At 38.2% G+C, this 16,788-nt stretch overlaps 1 protein-coding gene across 2 annotated transcripts in view; it reads right to left on the reverse strand.

The window, feature by feature from the left end:
* Window positions 1-16,788, reverse strand: part of B3galt1 (beta-1,3-galactosyltransferase 1) — a 561,105-nt gene that overhangs the window by 225,827 nt on the left and 318,490 nt on the right. For both annotated transcript variants that reach the window (XM_055600190.1, XM_055600191.1), the window contains exon 3: window positions 4,794-4,858. The gene's annotated coding sequence lies outside the window, so the exon portion shown is untranslated. The remainder of the gene's footprint in view (window positions 1-4,793; window positions 4,859-16,788) is intronic.

Raw genomic sequence — 16,788 nt, forward strand, 5'->3', positions numbered from 1 at the left:
GGCAACCTGCACATATATAGTTAAACACACTTGCACAGTTGAGACAGTCTCACCGACCACACACAGTAGTGAAGTCACCAGTATCTATGTGAGCTATACTCCACTGCACTGGAAATCAGAGGAGGAATAGCACATAAACACACCAACTTCCTGGAGATTTCACTCGGTGGGGATATGAATTAAATCATGGCATGAATATGAAACTGTCTATGGGGAGGGAAGGCCATATTAAGAGATTAGAAAGCAGAACCAACACCCAATTATGGGGGCTTTGTAAGTTTGGTACAGGAATACCAAACTGCCAACTGTGGAAAATATATAACCTCACAGCACTAAGTTGGACATAAGAATCCTGTGTCCTGAGCTTTTAGATCAGGGCTGAACTTTGATCCACTAGCGATACCCTTTTCCTGGGCAACAAGAAATGACCCAGAACCTCATGCTACGTTCCCAGCACAGTACACGGGTCAGTCTTGAATGACCTTCTTTGCATGGTGTAAACTGAATTCCAGGGAACTGTACACAAAAGAAGCTCGCTCTAACTAAAATACTTCTTCCAAATGGAGATAACCCTATTATGTGGGAAAGGCCTACTGTCTTCCACTGCAAGCTGAGCTCTGAAGACTGCCCGCCTATTGCCTTCCTGAAGCATACTCAGTAAATAAGGTTTCTATTTTGGTCCACAAAGTGAATTCATTCACAGCTTGAGGATCCTGTCACTGCTAATGTGGTGACTGAATTATGAGTCAAAAGCAATATATTATGATAATCATCTGTTTTTGTCTTGAAGAAAAAGTGTTCGGGTAGGGTTCTATGATCTGCCAAGATCCTGGACACCTTGAATGTAGTGTCTGCTGCTTTCTGATTCTACCCTATTAGCATGTTGATGTATGCAAATATATCACAAAATAAAGACCCCAAGAGTCTCCACAGTGACTAAACCTAAATGTATTTGGTTGTGCAATTATTTTACTATTATTATATCAATAATACATTTTGTGACAAGGGATAGGGTTAATTCTTATGTTTGTTTAGTTGTTTTAACATTTCTCACTAACACGTTATTAACAGTTATAGGAGGAAGAAGGGGGCAATTGTTTTTCTTGATATGTTCCTGGCATTTGGTCCTTGAATAAGAGAAAGAATTAGGAACTGAAAGAACTGTGTGTTCTCTTCAAAAACACTTTAATAATCATTTCCTATTTGGCAAAATTTTTAGCCCAGTCTCTGATATTGCTCAAAAGATGTTACCCTATGTTAATGTTCTTGTTTGGAATGATGAAGAAACCCTGGCTCCTACTTTATTTGCAGGGTAGAGTAGGTGGATAGACATCCTGGAACCCACTGAATGCAAAGGTTCTGTGGTGGGGTAAAGGGAGGAGCAAAGTCAGTGAGGAAGCAGCAGGATTGTTCTATGGGGGTTATTTTAGAACAAGAATATTTGCTTTGACTCTATTATTTAAATATTTACTTTTTATTCAAACAAGATATCTTGACATGACTATTTTATTCAAATAAAATATCTGAATATGACAAAGATCTACTGTATCTTAGCAAAAAGAAAAGTTACAGTACTTGCTAAATTATTTTTTATTCTCATCATGACCAACTTTCTGTTTCTTTTCAAATTCTGTCTTCTTTTCCTTAGCTCTTTTATTTAAGTTTCACTTGAGCTGAAAATTGTTCCCTTCGAAATGAAATTGTTTTAGATTTTTCCACAAACATTGCCATGGTTTTAATTTTTAAATCCCTATAGTGAAAATGCATACACATGAACAGACACACGAACACACCCACACACATACACACATGCACACACACACAGAGCGATAGAGAGAGAGGTAGAAATAGAGAGAGGTAGAGATACACATACATATGCTCACAAACATATTCAGGCAAAAAGCAAATAGTACCACAACTATCTCTATAAGCATTGATTTCCACAGCGTACCTTTTCCATATGCCTAAAGTTATTTTTCAAGTTGATGGGTAAGCATTACAGAATTTAAATGGGATTCAGAAAAAAAAAAAAGTTAGTGTCCGAAGAGTGCAAAGAAGAAAATTAATTACAAACAACCTGATGAGAAGCTGTAGTTTAGAATACATCATGCCACGTGTTTAATTCCGACAGTAATCTAAAGGTCTATTTCACAAGAAAAATGGTTGTTAGTGAATTTCTTCTAGATGTGAAATACAAATTAGTGTGCATGTTAGTTTGATTTAGTTTTTAATGTCTAATTTTTCCTCAGGTGTTTATCTGTTTCATGTTTTCATTTCGCCTTTTAAACAGTCATGCTGTGTGCATGCTGGTCTGCTTTTCTACTGCAGTCGGCACTGATTGGTTGGGAGAACTGTTCCAGGCATTGGGTAGTTACTTAAAAGCACTCCACGTAAAGGAATTCTAAAGCTGTTGTAAAAGGGACTGAACTGTACAGGTCAGACTGAGTATAGCCAGACTAGACTGTCTCAAAGGTCAGCCATCCACTCTTACTTCTATGGCATTTTGTGGCCTTTGGTGTTTCAGCCTGGTCTACACTTAAAAAAAAACTTTGAAGTGCATGACTTGGGTTACAAATTATTTGAAAGGAGAAGATGGATGGGTCACACATTTCTATTTTACTTGTACTTTTAATCTGTATAGACACACACACACACACACACACACACACACAAAACCTTTCTGAAATCTAGGGTACCTCCACGACAAGTTACTTGTGGAAAATAAAATAAAATCTATATCCCTCATGATGCATTTCTGAAATTTATTCCCAATTAGCCTCAGCCCTCTGTTTTTTAATGGGGTAAAATTTGGCCCAAGGGAACAGTAAATGCTGCAAGCTGATTTAAAGTCACTGGCTGGCTGATCAGTTGGGATTGACAAATCTCTATTCAGCCATTCAGTAATATGAAAAAGTAAAACAGGCGATTATAAGTTATCTACTACTAATAAATATTAAAATTTTCTAATAAATAGTATTCATATGGTAGAACGCAAATAGCACACCAAAGGAAAAAAAATGTGTTGCAAAAAGAACAGATGAAAAGAAAGGGAACAATGTCTTTAAAACCATCTTTGACCATTTCAGCATGGTCAAACCTGGAATCAATCTCAATAAAATTTCCAGGCATTATTTTTTGCAGGATATAAACTTGGGTGTGGGAGTGAGACAAACCTGGAAACAAATTTTAGTTTCTGATTTCTAGTTGGCCTTGGACAAGGCACACACACACACACCCACCCACCCACCCACACACACACAATTTATCTCATAATAAAATAATCCTGACTATTCCTGACATGGCATGCCAAATAATTGAATTGTCCCAACTTCCTTTTTAACTATTATGACTAAGAGGGTTCAGGTGCAGCTTTTAATGATGTATTATGTGGTCGTAAGTTCCTTGGAAGAATTGTTTCGAGGCAAATTAAAGACAGTTGATGGGTAAGGTCCTGCTTTTCTTAGATTTCAATGTAAATGCCAGTAGAAAGGTCATAATCTTCAGGACTCAAAGATTAGAATTTAAGGAATGAAGAGATGCCTTCAAGGGTAGAAGCCCTTCCTGTGCACGTATGAAGACCCAAGTGCAGAACCCGTGCCAAGCAGGCTGCAGTAGTGTATCTCTCTAAACTCACTGTTCCTATTATGAGCTGGAAGGTGTTGAGGCAGGAGAATCTCTGGAGGCTTGGATGTCAGCTCATCTGCTGTATGCACCGGGGCCCAACACAACGAGCTTGTTTTAAACAAGGTGAAAGAGAAGACTGATGTGAAGTTTCTCTTTCCCTTCTGTGAATATACTGTTTCATGTATATCCCCTAAGTCTAAAACTCTAATGGTACACACAGACACACATACACACACACACACACACACACACACACACACACACTCAAACTCACACTCACACTTAATTTGGAAAACCTTGGAGAATGAACCTGGTGGTGAGGGTACATCTATCCCAACTCATATCCTTCCATTTGACCAGTTTGGGTCCTCATTGTCTCTGAAAGATACTGGGATCACTGTTGGTTCTGTGATTTTGTTGGAGAAGTTTTTGCTTGGCATAATGAATTTGATTAATCTAGAAGGTTTTAAATACTTAGCTAAAATGAATCTTCCTCTTTCTTCTCAAAAAAGAGTCTATTTTGCTTCACTGGTGGTCTGAGAGGTATTAATAATAACTATCATTATTTAAATACTGCTCTGTAATATACTTACTTACTTCATGCTTTATCTTCCCTAAAATGCTATGAGTTAACATACTATGTCTGTCATGTCCAATGAACCTCTCCTGAATAAAAGTAGTCATGGATGGAATTCATTGATTTGTATTCAACTAATCAATCAGTCTTGCCTTTGCTATAATTCCCTTAAGTCTACTAAATCACTGGATCTCTCAGTTGTAAGATACAACACCTTTTCTGACGGGTCAATCAAATGTACAAATGTGTATAGTTTGTAGATAATAAAAGATAAAGACATATCCAAAATGGTGAGTCAGAGCAATATACTTTAGTTGGTCATAGGAGGCTCAAATCAAAATGACTGACAAGTAGAAGTTGCAGATACTGTTTCATCTGTAGGTGTGGTTAACTCAATGATTCAGAAACATCTGTATCTTGGTCATTTAACACACATTTTGGGGACATTAGCTTTTGTCTCAGTACGTGCACAGAAGTAGCTCTAAGTGGCTTCCACATCTCCAGGCCACAATGGCTCACACTATCCCACACTGAGAGATATGGTTGTTTTCATATGTTTATTTATCAGTGGACAATCGTTTTTAAAACTTACCGCAATAAACTAGTCCTTATGCTTCTTTGGCCGAAGTTTGTCCACATCACTTTTCCACGTCAATCCTGGGGAGGAAAAAGATGAAATATCTTGTTGGATAAAGTGATTCAAGTTCCAAACCACTGGGTGGGGTGGGGATCAGTTGTCCTTCTCAGACACAGGTATTTGAGGGAGACATCTACACGATACTGAATTGGTGCTACAGAAAGGAACATCCGCTTCCATAGGTAACCACCATCTCTGCACTGTGTTCATTCACATTTCTGAGTGTTTATATTTTTCTAGTAAGCTCTTTGCTAATAATAAAATGTTTTGTCTTTACTATTAAATCTTTGTAACTAAATGCTCTTAGATTTTATTTGAAGGTTGTTTTTTTTTTGTTTTTTTGTTTTTTTTTTTTTTTGTAATTCTTCATAATTAGTGACCAAAACATTCATCAATGAATACTTTCTTTTTATAAAACTCTCAGATCAAGGAATGGAGCATTGGTTGAATTAATTAAAGATAGAAAAGTTAGTTTCTTCATAGATGTCACATTTGTAGCTAATGTTAACCATTTTGTGTATTATCCTTCTTACTTAATATACTTCATATCCTTCCTGTCTGGAGAGGGAAGAATATGTCAGCTTGATTAAAAAAAAGAAATTATCTGTTCAAGATCTCCAGGTAACAGGCCAAAAAGTTGCTAGCATAGGCTGGCTAATCACAAAATTACAAATCAGAGAAGATGACATGACTAACACAGACCAGTTTAGTAGCCATTAAGAGGCAATGAAATATATGCCAAAAGAATAAATGAACTAAGACTGCACTATTGAGGTAATACCAGCCATGTTCCAAATGAAATGGTCAGGGTCAACATCATTCTCTAAGGATCTTAAAGGAAATGTTCATATTTATAGATGAATTAAATAGATAAGTTATAAGCATATCTTATTCTCTCATAACATAGAGCTGTATATTTAGTGGACTGTTGTGGGTATTCTGGGAATGTGAAAGAGCAACTGACAAGGTCACAAAAGAACTCAAAGAAACTTTGCCAAGTCTTTGTGTCTGCTTAGTCCTAGGTCCTTAAATTTGTCTATCTGTCTTCACCTTAAGATCCCTAGACAGGCTGCATTCATCGTCATATTAGCTACTGAGACTTAGGAGGGCTTCTAGCCTTTTCTCTTGTCCATTCTTCATATTGTAGTCCAGGCGACATTTTAATATATATAAGGAATGTAAAATATTTTCTGTAGATATATCTTCTTCATAGGTAATTTTTCTATTACCATAATTTTTCATAAAGTATGAAAAAGATCCTTTGGTCATAATCTTTTCATTTACTAATCAATGCATAACCTTGTGAGAGGTACCTTCTTTTAAAAAGTAGTTTATTAATGGCAAGGTCATGGCTAACAATGTAATGCACATCTGGGCAAAGTTTGGTGACACAAATTTTCTTAGTAAGGGGTATTATTCCTTATTACATTCATGAACATGAGACAGCCTGCCAGCACTGAAACGGGGGGACCATTTGAAATAGAACATTTGACAAAATTAAAAATCGCAAACATTTTCAAACGTGGACACTGCCTAAGTCAGGAAACGCTGACATTTGAGCGCTGAAGAAGGATCACATAGTGTCACCTTGTCCCATTTCAGCTGGGTCTGCATGAATCAAGGTGACCAGAAAAGTACTACGAGTATACAAATGAATACCTTGCAAGTAAGCATAGCACCCTCAAGAAAAGGAAGGACACAATGGCCCTGGCTAAAATCAGTCATGACTCCTCGTTCTCCTCGGTACATCATAGAATCACAACTCTTTCTCACATCATCAAGGTCTGCATAATTCCCCTCCAATCTAGATGTCCCCCTTTCTCTCTCTCTCATCATTGGCTCTTGCATAGGATACATTACCCACATGGATTATTAATCCGTTCTTTGCGCGTGCCAGGCTGTCCCTATCTGCAGGTACTCAACACTTATTTTTACACTTTACCCTCCGAAATGAATATTTTAGTCTCTGTCTTCTTTGAATCGACTCATTCTAGAAAAAGGCATCAGAGTGTTCTCTTTCTCTATTGTTATGGTTTGTGTCTGAAATATGTCCCACGGGCTCTTGGGTCTGAACACTTGATCTGCGACCAGTGTTCTGAGAGGTTGTGAAGCCGGCAGCAAGTAGGGCTTCACGGTGAAAAGTAGATAATGGGACTGGGGGTCCTTAAGAGCTCTAATATGTCCTCAGTTCTGGTTCAGTTTCATTTCATGATCCACAGAGATATAAGCATGCATTCTTTTGCTCCTGCTGACATAATCACAAAGCATGATGTTCTCCTTGCCACGATTTACTTTATGCTCTCAAACCACAATTCCAAATTTGTCCTTTCTTCCGTGTTTCTTTTGAGCATCACTATTTTTCCATATTATTCAATACATTTTTTCTTTTTTAATTTTTATTAATTACAGTTTATTCACTTTGTATCCCTCTGTACCTCTCTCCCTCCTCCCCTCCTAATCCCACCCTCCCTCTTCCCCACCTGTGTCCCTCTCCCAGTCCACTGAAAAGAGAGGTCCTCCTCCCCTTCCCTCTGATCCTAGTCTATCAGGTCTCATGAAGAGTGGCTGCATTGTCTTCTTCTGTGGCCTGGTAAGGCTGCTCCCCCCTTGGGGGGAGGTGATCAAAGAGCAGGCCAATCAGTTCATGTCAGAGACGGTCCCTGTCCCCATTATTATGGAGGCCACTTGGATACTGAACTGCCATAGGTTACCTCTGTGCAGGGGTTCCAGGCCATCTCCATGATTTACAGCAAGAAACCCAGAAGCAGGGCAGCTGTCTCCAGGACTTCTCCAGGTGAGAGGAGAGCCCTCTTGACTAAAAACGACCACAGTTATTCAATACATTTTTAATTAGAATTACATCACTTTCTCCCCTGGAAGTCCCTCCAGATGTACTCCCATGAGGCCCCTCCCATGTCCCCATTATGTCAAGTTGATAGGCTATTTTTAATTTATGCACATACACTCATGTGCAAATATATGTAAACACAGTGTGCTAAGTCCATTTTTCTTGGTAGTATGTTGTGGTTGTTTGAATAAGTTTGGCCCCCATAGATTTATGTGTTTGAATGCTTGGCCCATAGGGAGTGGCACTCTTAGGAGGTGTAGCCTCATTGGAGAAAGTGTGTCACTGTGAGGATGAACTTCTGCCTTTCGTTCAAGATGTAGACGTCTTGTCTCCTCCAGCACCATGTCTTCCTGCATGCTGCTGTGCTTTCTGCCATGATGATAATGGACTGAACCTCTGAAACTGTAAGTCATCCCCAATTAAATGTTTGCCTTCATAAGAGTTGCACTGGTCATGATGTCTTTTTATAGGAATAAAACAATATGACACGCATATATGGTTTCAAGGGTAGACTCTTCATTAGAGAAGCAATAAGGGGCTCATCTCTTGGAGAGACTAATTCTTAAGTATTTTATTACAGTGACAAGAAAAGTAACAAACCAACTCATCCTTTTCCTTTCTCCTCCCAGTCCCACACTTTCTTTCTCCCTTTTATACATCGAGAATGCTGTTTTTCTCCATTCCAGAAAGAGGATCCTCATCAATAATTGAATCTGCTAGATCCTTGATTTTGGATATCCTGGTCTCTAAAATTTCACGTAACATTTGTATGTAAGCCTAATCAGAAAGACAAACAAATAACGAAAGACAAATTGAGCAGGTTTCCCAAAAGTAGCTCCTTATTTTAAAGATGATTTTCTAAGCACCCAAGCCAAAGCAAGGCCCTCTTGGTAATTCTGCTCAAAACACTTGTTTTCTGTCATTAAAACTGATTAATAGTTAGGCATATTTTAATTAAAAAAATACTTATCATTTCCAGTGGATTTCAAGTTCTATGGATGGAAGAGCCATTCCTTTTTGAGCACCAGAGTGCATTTACCCTTAGCTTTGTGTCATGCAGCTGTAGTCTCTGAATTAATATTAGCTACCTCGTTGATGCCAAGGATAAATGAATGATTTAAAGGATTAATTACTTTCACAACACAAAAGTTCTCATACTAGATAAGTCCTCAAAAAGTTCACCTAAGACAACTCATCCATCTTTTGCACAGTCTAGGCTGATAAAAAGGGCGACAATCATCTGTAAAACGTAGTGGGACACAAATAGTATGGGTGACAGGCTTCTGCCACACAGGCATCAGCTAGGACTGGCCTTTTCTCATAACTAGTAAATATCACTCCTGCTAGTAGCTGAGATTAAGATTTTCTGAGAGAATATGGTAAAAATTTGCTTGATTCCACCATACAAAGGTTTTATAGCATTGCATGCAAATTCACCCATGGAACTCATTTCAAGATGCTAAAGTAGACTATGACAATGATGCATAATGTAAAGATATCGCATTGTAATGATCTTGGAAATAACGCCATTCTTCTATGTTGGAAGCAGCACCAAAAGCATGCCGGAAAATATGAAAGATACCTTTTTTTTTTTATAATCACAGACACTGTTCAAACTGTAAATTGCTTGTTAATTTGTTCTCTTTATCTATCAGAATAATTTTCCCCTTTCAGTGACAGCTCTAAGGGCTGGGAAAAATATAGCGCAATGCCCATGCAGGTTATGTCCTTATACATACTTTTTGGATACACAAGTGTTCTTTCAAAAGCAGCTATTATGATCAGGCACTCCTCTGTGTGTTGACTGCATGGCAGGCCTGGTCCCTGCCCTCATGCACTTAGTATCTAGAGCCCTGTAGTGTGAGGTGATTATACATGATTACACATAATTACACATAATTATCTAATTACAAATTGTGATATGCACTAGAAAGTAAGATAAAAGTGTGAAGAAGGCATTCAGCAAGGGTGAGGCAGTGAAAAATCAATATATATTTCTGCTTTAGGGCTATGAACATCATCAGAGCCTAATTTAGTTTAAAGCCACAGGACAGTGTTAGTTCTGAATAAACACACTTAAAACAGAATAGAAGGAAATCAAAGCAAGCAAGCAAGCAAACAAACAAACAAAAAACATCTCACATATTCACCAGAGAACTGTTGCTCTGCATCTACATGCTGTTATAGTATTCCACACTATCTTGTTTTAAAATGCCACAAATATATACGACATGCAAAAAGAAAGAAGAAACCAGCTTCCCAGCTATCAACAAAACTCCATGCATCACATTTCCATTTATGCAGAATTAACATTGTCAAAAATCAACTATTAGCATGTATTTTTTCAAACACCTCTAGAGAGCCAGACTTGTTCGCATGTGGTCATGCTTCTGTTTGAGATAGTATCAGGTGCTGTAAATGTTCAAATATTTTCCCTTTCGTTAACGTGTCTGGAGTTTGGTAAATGTGTCATTTACTTTGGATGCACATCCTCCCATAAATACCATAGCTGGAAATGGCACACACATGGCTTCTTAAAGCGTGAAGGGGTTTCTATTTGTAAATTCCAGGACAAGTTGAGTGTCAAAATAAAAGCTAAAGTGCTTTTTAAAGAGTAAACAACTATCATGGAATACCTCATTACAAAAAATAAACAAATCAGTGGGATATAAGGAGATCTGTTACAATAAGATGTCAATTCATACATGGGTGGAATGCAGTTAGGAAAACACTTGTCAACATCCTAGTGATAGGTTCAGCAAAAGTAGTGGGTATATTCCATAAGCAGCAGAATACTAACTAGTATTGTGTCAACGTATTTCTCACTAAGATTCATTAAAATAAATAACAGGAGAAATTTGTTAATACACATTCTGAATCAAATCATTAATATTATCATCATTGTTTAAACTCCAAAATGGTATTCAGTTTCTCATGCACCAAGAAAAGAACAATTTTGCTTTATATCTGGAAAAGTCTAAATTGAAGTTTAACTAAAAAATGTTCTGTTTTCTCCTACTTCCAATGTCCATCCCATTTGTATTTCTAAGTGAGGATTGATCATCTTACCCTGGGTCCTCCTTCTTGTTTAGCTTCTTTAGGTGTACAGATTTTAGTATGTTTATCCTATCTTTTAGGTCTAGTAACCACTTATAAGTGAGTTTATACCGTGTGTGTCTTTCTGCTTCTGGGATACCTCGCTCAGGATGATCTTTTCAGGACAGGAGCCTACCACAGAGGACCTCTGAAAGACTCTACCTAGCAGTGTATAAAAGCAGATGCTGAGACTCATAACCAAACTTTAGGCAGAGTGCAGGGAATCGTATGAAAGAAGGGGAAGTTAGTAAGATCTGGAGAGGACAGGAGCTCCACAAGGACCAAATATATATGGGCACAGGGGTCTTTTCTGAGACTGATTCTCCAACCAAGGACCATGCATGGATATGTCCTAGAACTCCTTCTTGGATGGAGCCCATGGCAGCTCAGTATCCAAGGGGGTTAACCTAGGAAGGGGAAAAGGGACTGTCTCTGACTTGAACTCAATGGCTGGTTCTTTGACCTCCCCACCCCCGAGGGAGGAGCAGCCTTGCTAGGCCACAGAAGAGGACATTGCAGCCAGTCCTGAAGAGATCTGATAAGCTAAGGTCAGATGGAAGGAGAAGAGGACCTCCCCTATCAGTGCACTTAGAGAGGGGCAGGGAGGAGATGAGGGAAGGAGGGTAGGATTGGTATGGAATGAGGGAGGGGCTATATCTGGGATACAAAGTAAATAAACTGTAATTAATATAAAAATAATTAAAAAATGTTCTGGATAAAAAAGAAAACAGCAAAACAAAACAAAAGAAAACCCAAGCAAAAAGAAAACCACAACCACCAACAAAACTGCACAACCAATCACAATGAATAATCCCCAATACAACATATGATACTAGATTTTTCTAGACCAGAAATAGTAATGAAATAGTAATGAAGATTACTATTGAAATCTTTAAAAAATATGAGGATTAGATAATAAAATGAAATCTTCTTGCTTTTTTAAAAAATTTTTGGTGGCATTGGGATCAAATCTAAAAACCTGGATTCTGCTACTGAGCTACATACTAAAACCAATTACTTTTCCAGTTTTGTTTACTGTTTTATGATTTTTAAGAGAATGGACCTTCGCCTGCCCTTTCTTTGCTCCTCCTTGCTGCAACTGTACCATGTGATATTCATGCACTGGTTAAGTGACCTTGCTCCCACTGGGTTCCAGCCCACCCACCTCTGATTTCCAGTGCCACAGCTCACACATCCATTGTATGTAGTCATAGTAAAAGACCCTGATTGTGCCCTAACCTGCTTCACCTTTAGACTTGCACTCTCCAGCCTCTTCATGCTGTCTGTAGCCACTCTGCTCCAACAGCTGTTCAGGCATTAGATCAAGACATAGATTCTTTAGGAAAGTCTGGCTTAGCTCCTGGTGGACCAGCCTTGTCTGTGGCCCCTGTGGAGTTTCGAAAGACTCCCAGAGCTACCCTCAAAAAACTCATAACAATATATAACCACGATATTGAGTCCAGATACCAGTTGTATTTGTAAAAACCCAATATGAAAGTCAGGACAAAATCCACCCCCATCACTAATCCTGTAGTAATGTCTTCTAAGGAGTACAACTTAGACAAAATATGCACACAACATTTTTTTATAATTTTTAATATTAGTTACAGTTAATTTTGTATCCCTGCTGTATCCAGCTCCCTCTCTCCCTCCAATCCTACCCTCCCACCTTCATCTCCTCCCTGCCCCTTTCTGAGTCCACTGATAGGGGAGAACCTCCCCCCTTCCATCTGATAAACCACTGATACTGGTTTAACAGGTGTCTTCAGGATTGGCTGCAAAGTCCTCCCCTGTGGCCTAGCATGGCTGTTCACACAACTTTTTTTTGTTATTTTTTTCCTCTTTTTATTATTATTATTATTATTATTATTATTATTATTATTATTAATTACACTTTATTCATCTTGTATCCCCCCATAAGCCCCTCCCTCCTCTCCTCCTGATCCCACCCTACCTCCCCTTTCTGCATACATGCTCCTCCCCACGTCCACTGATAGAGGACCTCCCCTATCACACAACTTTTAAAAGAAAAATTTCAAAGAAGCTTGGAGAGTTCACAGTATTCCAAGAGGAGATAAACAGCTAACCACAGAAATGGACAGAAAAAGAAAAGAAGTTCAAAAACCATAAGCAAAGGCTTGATTGAAACCAGAACAATTTAGAATATGAAAATAAAATAGCAAAGGTATTTGTGTCTAGCAAAGCTCAGACACAAACGAATCAGGAAATTAAAAGCTTACTAAGTGTAATAAGGATCTCCTAGGTCTCATAATGGGTTACAGAGAAGACAGAATATCAGGGATTAGAGACATGGGAAAACTAGATAAACAGAAAATGACAAACAAAATAAGAATATGCAATAACTTTGGGCACCATGAATGTAGTAAAACTGTGAATGATGGACATATAATAAGGAGAATTCCATAAAAGGTATAGTTAATACCATAAATAAATAAGAAAACTCAAGAAAATCTAGAGAAAGAGATAGTTATCCAGGAACAGGTGGTCACAATATACCAAACAGGCCAAGAACAGAAATTTGTTATAACCTATTATAGTTGAAACAGTAAAAACACAGGCTAAAGAAGAGTACCAAAATCTTCCAAATTTCATATATGTTCCATCAGATTGAGCTGATTATTTAATATGAGTGAGATTTTTTCTAATTTCTGAAAGATTATAACTACCAATCCAGATGACTAAGAAAAAAATACCTATTAAAATCTAAAGATAAATAAAAATTTCCACGATAGAAACATATTAAAAAACATGTGGGGGGAATGTAAACTTGTACAACCACTCTGGAAATCAATCTGGTGCTTTCTCAGACAACTAGGAATAGCGCTTCCTCAAGACCCAGCCATACCACTCCTAGGCATATATCCAAAAGAGGCTCAAGTACACAATAAGGACATTTGTTCAACCATGTTTGTAGCAGCTTTATTTGTAATAGCCAGAAGCTGGAAACAACCCAGATGCCCTTCAACTGAAGAATGGATGCAGAAATTGTGGTACATCTACACAATGGAGTATTACTCAGCAATGAAAAATAAGGAAATCAGGAAATCTGCAGGTAAATGGTGGGACGAGGAAAAGATAACCCTGAGTGAGCTGTCCCAGAAGCAGAAAAACACACAGGTATATACTTACTCATATAGACATAACATAAGATAAACCTACTAAAAACTGTACATCTAAAGAAACTAAGCAAGAGAGAGGACCCTGACTAAAACGCCAATCCTCATCCTGAAAGGCAAAGAGGTTGGACATTAGAAGAAGAAGAAAACAGGAAACAACCTAGGAACCTGCCACAGAGGGCCTCTGAAAGCCTCTGCCCTGCAGACTATCAAAGCAGAAGTTGAGACTTATTGGGCAGAGCGTTAGGCAGAGTGCATGGAATTTTATGTAAGAAGTGGGAAATAGTAAGAGCTGGAGAGGACAGGAACCACACAAAGAGAGCAACAGAACCAGAAAATTTGAACACAGGGAACTTCCCAGAGACTCATGCTCCAAACAAGGACTATCCGTGGAGATAACCTAGAACCCCTGCACAGATGTAGCACATGATAGTTCAGTGTCCAAGTTGGTTCCATAGTAATGGGAAGAGGGACTGCCTCTGACATATTCTGATTGGCCTGCTCTTTAATCACCCCACCCCCTGAGGGGGGAGCAGCCTTACCAGGCCACAGAAGATGACAATGCAGCCACTCCTGATGTGATCTGATAGACTAAGATCAGAAAGAAGGAGAAGAGGACCTCCCCTATCAGTGGACTTTGGGAGGGACATGCGTGAAGAAGGCGGAAGGAGGGTGGGATCGGGAGGGGAGGAAGGAGGGGTTTATGGAGGAATACAAAATGAATAAAGTGTAATTAATAGTAAAAAAAAAATGTGGTCACTAAGCTAACTCCATAGCAAATACTAGAAAGAATATTTTGGACTGAAGAGAAGGATAAACAAAACCAAGATAAACAAAACCAAGATATCCATGGGGATAAAGCCAACAAAACCAGAATAATTCATTGAAAGAGTTATTAAGCCACCATAAAACCAAAAATGACAGGAGTAAAAGTATATACCTTTCAATGATATCTCTAAACGTTAATGGTCTCACTTCACCAGGAAAATACAAGGATTAGCTCACCAAATAAGCAAACAAGATCCATCTTTTTTGGTTACCTCAAAGAAACATGCCAAGGCAAATGTGAGCAACTTTTAGGGATAACAGGGATTAAAGTGAAAGAAAACCAAACAAGATGTTAATCCAGCAGCAAAACTGAGCTATAAAGCGATATGAGAAGAATCCTGTTAGGACATTGCCTTTGATATCCTAAATTCAATTACGGTGGAGACAAAAACCGGAGAAACTTGTGTAGAACTGGAAATCAGAGAGGTGTACTCGTCTCTTTAGTTACATCATGTGATCTGGAGTAGGTGACAAGGTGATTCTGAATGCCTGATACTGTATCTCCCAAATAACAAATGATAAAATAATGTAGCCAACTTCAATGTGGCCTAATGGCCTAAAGTTGTATAGTTTTGTTTTCGTTTCTTTGGTTAAGAACCTATGTGTGTGTGTGTGTGTGTGTGTGTGTGTGTGTGTGTGTGTGTGTTTGTCATCTCTTGTGACCAGCCTAACAGTCTTCTTCCATCCTCCAGCTAACAGAACCCTGGTTTGGTATAGGTAAGGTCTGTTCTTTGACTGTAGTGGGTGTTTAGGGCGGAACCCGTCACAGCTTCACAGAGACTTGCATACATGCATGCAAAATATTCATATAAGTTATAAAAGTAAACAAAAAATCCTCATCATTTCATAATGCTTATCTTCTAGACTTAACATGGAATCTCCACTTCCAACCGTCAAATTGCAGGGCATGCTCTAATACTTTTTTAATATTGATAACAATGATTATTACAATTTTATTAGCCAAAAATACTGCCAAGTAATTTAATTGCTTAAAAAATTTAATAATCTTGGATAGAGGAAATTTGATCTAAAATAAACACTGTCAAAAAGACAGGGTCTCCATTTTTACTGATAGTGTAAAAAAATAGTATATGCCAATTTTGAAGAACAAAGAAAATATACAAGAAAAATACTATAAATGATAATAATTAAAATTATCTTTTACTGCGTACACATGCATGCACCCACACATACTTGTTTGACCATTTGTTCAGGGCAATAATTACTAGATCAAACTATTTGTCTTAGAAAATATTTTCATGTAGCTTACAAAAGTACTAGGAATAAATTTTACATAGTGTCAGAACAGCTTAAGTGCTCCTGTTTCTTTGCATCAAAGTTCTTGGAAGATTTACTCAACATCTTGATCAGTGCTGATTTGTAGCCCATGGCAGCTCATTGTCCAAGTGGGTTCCCTAGTAAGGGGAACAGGCACTGTATTTGACTTGAACTCAGTGGCTGGCTCTTTTACACCCTCCCCTAAGGGAGGAAGAGCCTGACCAGGCCACAGAGGACAAAGCAGCCAGTCCTGCTGAGACCTGATAAGCTAGGGTCAGATGGAAGGGGAGGAGGACCTCCCCTATCAGTGGATTTGGAAAGGGGCAGGGAGGAAAGGAGCGAGGGAGGGTGGGATTGGAAGAGAATGAGGAGGAAACTACAGCTAGGATTCAAATTGAATAAACTATAATTAATATAAAAAATAAAAATTTAATTAAAAAAGAAAATTAAAAAAATCATTAGATTTTTTTAATTCCTTTTTTTTTTTTTTTTTTGCTTTGTGATGACATTCATTGTTTAACATTTTTTTAAGAGCTTAGTGCCTTAATATCATCTTTGTTGTAAGCTGATTTATTTGCTGGCCTCTTTTTTTTTTTTTTTTTAATCTTTTCAACTTCTTTTTTTATTGTTATTTTTTCTTTTTAGTTACATTTTGTTAACTCTGTGTCCCAGCTGTATCTCCCTCCCTCATCCCCCCCCCCAACCCCACACTCCCTCCCTGGTCTCCTCCCTGCCCCTTTCCAAGTCCACTGATAGGGGAGGA

Source organism: Psammomys obesus, unplaced genomic scaffold, assembly GCF_907164565.1.
Source record: "Psammomys obesus unplaced genomic scaffold, mPsaObe1.curated_primary_1811, whole genome shotgun sequence".
Taxonomy (NCBI): domain Eukaryota; kingdom Metazoa; phylum Chordata; class Mammalia; order Rodentia; family Muridae; genus Psammomys; species Psammomys obesus.